Source organism: Lepidochelys olivacea, assembly GCF_965140295.1.
Source record: "Lepidochelys olivacea isolate rLepOli2 genome assembly, chromosome: 10".
NCBI classification, from domain to species: Eukaryota; Metazoa; Chordata; order Testudines; family Cheloniidae; genus Lepidochelys; species Lepidochelys olivacea.
This window is the reverse complement of record NC_140420.1, coordinates 27509827-27515000: the sequence shown is the minus strand read 5'-3', so window position 1 is coordinate 27515000 and position 5174 is coordinate 27509827. Positions and strand designations below refer to the sequence as shown.

Here is a 5174-nt window from a genome sequence, read left to right as displayed (position 1 = left end):
TTAAAGGTATTTCCAGAGCCATACTGTACATGCTGTACCTACTAAATATACATCAGTGATGACAATGGTTAACAGCTCTTTATTTGTTTAAATGAAAGGAGTAATTAAATTCAGTGTGGTGAGCTGAAAGTGCTCTAGACTATTTTAAATAAAATAAGGCATGCCTACAGTACTGTTGTCTGTCACATTTCTCCATAAAGAAGCCTCCACTGCATGACACACAGGGAAAAATCATGTTTGTTAACAAGAAAAAAGGAAGTTCAGACATTTTCCATGATGAGTGACATGTATATGACCTTTCATTGAAAATGATCACAAAGTGCTTTACAAACTAGAGGGTATCACTTCCGCCCACCACTGACCTGCAGGGGTGCTTGAACAATTTGCACAGTGGGGGTACTGAGAGCCACTGACCCAAACTGTAAAACCTGTATATAATGGAAACCACTGCAAGTCAGGGGGGGCAGGAGCACCCCTCGTGCCAGCACCTATGCTGACCTGCATCCACCTCACTGGGGAAATGAGGCAACGGGTGAACAGTGCACAGCAACAGAGGACAGGAAGGGAAGAGTACTTTATTCAACTTACGCTGCTAGCAAAACAGCTTCACTTTTGGAGGGTTCTCCATTATGCTGTTTCTAGGATCGGTGTCGGGGCTGGAGGGAAGGTAGTTACATTGTCCCAGGCCTGGGTTTAGCAAGGGGTACAGGACTCCTAATGAGCCTGAGCAGTTTAGCTGCCGCTTGTCATATAACGTGAATGCCAGCATAGGTTAGCTGACTCCTCTCTCAGCCAGCCTCGCCACAGTTCTCTTCTTCAGGCCTGTTATCAGGGGAAGAGGGTGACCCGTGGAGAGCTCAAAGCTAAATAGTGTATGCCTAGTCATTAAGTAGCTGGCTCTAGCCCTAGGCTGCTGTCTTTGGTGAGCAAGGAGAAGATAAATAGAACCTAGCACCTTCTTAAGAAATGTTACCTACTTCTTCATGCTGCCACACTTCTACCCATAGCTTTTGTGGGGAGAAAAAGAAAATCCCCAGCCCCTGGGTGGAAGAGGAAACTACAGAAATTGATTGGGGAGCTGAGTCAGTGGAGGGGTCATTTTTGTGGGCAATAAATGAGCAGAGTAAGAGCTAGGGAGGGATAAGAATGGGAAAGAGAAATGTGAATTAGGACAGAAAGAATGTGAGGATGCACATGTGCACAGGATGGTTCTGGACACCATTTGCTTCAACAATTTCAGAAACAGAGAAGACGGTACACCATTGGAGGCCTGCCTGGTATCCCTGCCCCATTTATCCCAGTATATACTTACAGTGCTGCCCCTTGGCACCGTTCATTTGGTAAGATACAAATATAAAACATTGTACTGATTACAAAGGGTGGGGGAAGGGACAGCTCAGTGGTTTGAGCATGGGCCTGCTAAACCCAGGGTTGTGAGTTCAATCCTTGTAGGGGGCCACTTAGGGATCTGGGGCAAAAATTAGGGATTGGTCCTGCTTTGAGCTCAGGGTTGGACTAGATGACCTCCTGAGGTCCCTTCCAACCCTGATATTCTATGATTAGATTACTGTTTAAATAAGATTTTTAGGAAAAACCTAAACCAATAATAAGTTGGTATAAAAACCTGAGTAGGAAATGGAAAAATAAAATGAGGGCAAGGGAGCGCAGGTGACGCTAGAGTTGGCAGCTACCCGTGAGACAAAACATCTCAGACATGCTCTGTCATTTCAGAACATAATTTTTTTTAAAGCATTTACTGAACAGTACATTCAAATATAAGTAAAACTGAACAACAGCAAAGACAGTAAAAGCCAAAGGAGACATTGAGATTGCAACACATACATGTTTCAGGCTATTTTTAGCCTAATACAACTTTAATTGTTGCAAGCCAATCATCTAACATTTAAATTTAATCCCTTTAGATAGCCTAATAATTGCACCAGTATATTTATCAGCCCATCTCTTAGTCTCTAAAGGGACGTCAGTTATGTGTTTGCTTGTTTACTGGTTCGATTAGAATTTAACTCCCCTTCTTTGGTGAGAAAGCCTTACATTTTCTCTGGTCTCTGATGAGTTTGTGCCCATAGTCGGAAGTGCTATTGTATTGTTCCCCATACACACACTCCTCCAAGTGGTGTTTGAAGGTCTGTTGGATGTGTGTGGGGGGGTGTATATTCTGTTTTGGATTGCAACATTTATATCACTTCTACTGTCGCAAAAAACAGTCTGTGCAAATGTTCTCCTCCCTAGAGTAAAAATAAAATGTTCTCATTTTCCTGGGCCGGGGGGGGGGGGGGAGAGGAGTACCCTTGCTTGAGTGGGAAAGGAAACTTGTTTTGGGGGTTATGATTGATTGAAGGCATTGAAATACTTTCTGAAAATGACTGTTACAGACTGTTTTAAAGATTCACCTTGATGCTTCATCTACCACAAAAGGGCAGCAATGAACCCCTTATAATAGTTTGAGCTGTGTGCCAGGTCTTGACAGAACTGGTGAATAGTCCTCTCTTTACTTTTATTTGCATCCCAGCAGAGCAGTTTGTTGTCTCTCTGAAAGCAAAGTTTTTCTCCTGGCACCTTTTATAACTCTCTAATGATAAATTTATCTAGTGCTTTGCATACCATTAACTGTCTTGCAGCATTTTATGGGGTGCAGTATTGGCCCACCCCAATATCCAGTATTCCTGGGTAATATTTAAAGGGGCATCATCAGCTTGAAATATAGTCAATTAAAAAAAAAAGGTAAAAATATTTTCTGGTCCAACAGCTGCTTCTGAATTCCCTGTGCCTGTTTATACGGTTTTACAATCATATGTTTCTACTTTTAAAAATGTTTTTCTCTCCTCTTTCCGCACAAACCAAAGAGGAATTTGAGTGACTTGCAATGAAGGTGAAACAGTATGACTGACTATATACAGAGTTCTGTCAAATTCACCATCGTCAAACTTACAATAGAAAGATATATATTTTTTCCTCTTTTAGTTACAATAATCTCAGGGGGCTTTTTAAATATACTATTTTTACATTTTTAGAAAGTGTCGTTTTTAAGTTGATGAGAGCCCTTTAAAACATTGTTCCAGTGACGTATCTGCAGAATAAAAACTAAACCTTGGTTCTATGGCTGTCTTTATCCTCCAAGCACCTTACAAAGCAAAGAGTTAAATAGTGCGTATGAAGACTCTGAAATTGAGCAGCTATGATTCATACCAAAGTAACGCTCACATAGCCTTGCATATTACAACTCCTTTTTTTCAGGCAATTGACTGGCACAGTTATTGCAGACTAAAGGCTTGTCTCCACTTACCGGGGGATTAATCCACTGGGGGAGTCGGGGGGTGTCATTTTAATGGGTCTAGTGAAGACCTGCTAAATCAACTGCCGAGTGCTCTCCCAGCGATTCCGGTACTCGGAATGAGAAGCATAAGGTAAGTCGACAGGAGAGTTTCTCCCATTGACCCAGACACCACAAAAGGTCTACCGAAGCTATCTTGACTCCCGCTACATTATTCATGTAAGCTGGAGTTGGATAACTTAGGTCAGCTGACCCCCACAATGTAGACCTGCCCTACGTTATTCTGCACTACCTCCCAATGTACACACACTATGCCTGAATTAAAAGTCACTTTTAGTCCACAATAGCTGTTCCAGTCTATATCCCCATGTAGACAAGGCCTTAGATTAGGTGTGGGAGAAAATGTTGATCCAAACAATGGGAGCTCAATTTTTCGTAAAATGCTATCTTTAATTGTCATCTGGATCACTGTTTTAGCTTTCCTCTGAAAGTCTGCACCTTTCATCATGCAGTACCTATCCCTAATAGCCATACTGTAGTGTCAAGAGTAGTGGGTATGGCTGAACCCAAACGTTGGTATAGAACTTGAAATTATACGAGAGCTATTGAGCCATAATGAAACTTAAAAATAGGGAGCGTGATGGGTTGCCCCCTCCCCCCCACTTCTGGGGTGTCACCTGATGTACCGGCGTCCCACTGAGCCTGCCCATTCCATCCGCCTGGGCTCCCTCACCCTGTCCTGATTTGCCAGGCCCTCAAGCCTCCTCTAGCACACACACAGGTAGGGACACACCACACTTCAGAAAGACACAGACACCGATATCAGCTCTGCATGGGAAGAATCAGCTTGGGGATTGCCCAGCACTCAAGTGCACACTCCAAATTCTATTGTCTGTACAGCATAAGCTCATGAAATTCGCTCCCTCCCTTCAGTGTGGAGGAAGATATGCACAGCTTCCCCCTGCCCCTCCCAGTTATGAATTCCACAAACTGAGTTTTAGAATAAACAAAACAAGTTTATTAACTACAAAGGGTAGATTTTAAGTGATTATAAGGGTTAGCAAACAGGTCAAAGCAGATTACTGAGCAAACAAAAACAAACATGCAAACTAAGCTCAATACATTAAAGAAACTGGCTAAAAGTAGTAATATCTTACCCTAAATGTTGTTTTAGGCATTTCATTCACAGGCCAGACACCTTTTTCAGGCTGGGCTCAGCTCTTCTCCCCTCCCTCTCTCCTTGTTTCTAAGATGTTCTCAGCAGTCATCCTGGGCGGGGATTCAGTGAAGAAAGTTTCCTGATTAGCTCACTTCCCTGCCTTAAATAGGATTTACATATGGTGGGAATCCTTTCTTTCCCAGTTTGGTTCCCACCTCCATTAGTGGAAAAACACTAGTAGGCCAAGATGGGGTCCAGTACCGTGTGCCCTGACCCTGCAGTGTCAAAGCAGCATCCTAGGTAGGTGGAAGATTAGCATCTTCAGAGTCCTATTGTTCTCTCCTAGTCCATCCAGGCTGATTGCCTACTGTCTGGTGGGCATTCCCCAGGTAAAAACACAGTTGTAAATTGTTACATAATCAATATTCCCAACTTCAGATATAGAAGCATACAAATCAGATAATCATAGTCAGTACATACCTTTCCAATGATACCTCACATGATCCATCTTGCATGAAACATCATAGTTATGCCATATTCATATCATAAGATCTCTATGAAGTATATGGGGTGCAGTGTCACAGGGACGATAGTCAAAAAGGCTGGGCTCAGAAAGTTAAAAACATGGGATGAAATTCTTCTGGCCCTACTGAAGTCAATGGGAGTTTTGCCACTCACTTGGGGGGAGGGATAGCTCAGTGGTTTGAGCATTGGCCTGCTAAA

At 42.8% G+C, this 5174-nt stretch overlaps 1 protein-coding gene across 27 annotated transcripts in view; it reads left to right on the top strand.

Annotated features, from left to right (window-relative positions):
- The window catches only part of RBFOX1 (RNA binding fox-1 homolog 1), a 2420635-nt gene extending 2420512 nt beyond the window's left edge, over window positions 1-123 (top strand). For 8 of the 27 annotated variants that reach the window (XM_084641960.1, XM_084641981.1, XM_084641979.1 and 5 more), the window contains one exon: window positions 1-120. This exon is cut by the window's left edge. The gene's annotated coding sequence lies outside the window, so the exon portion shown is untranslated. The other 19 variants (XM_084641975.1, XM_084641956.1, XM_084641958.1 and 16 more) reach the window with 5 other exon arrangements.
- The last annotated feature ends 5051 nt before the right edge of the window (window positions 124-5174 follow it).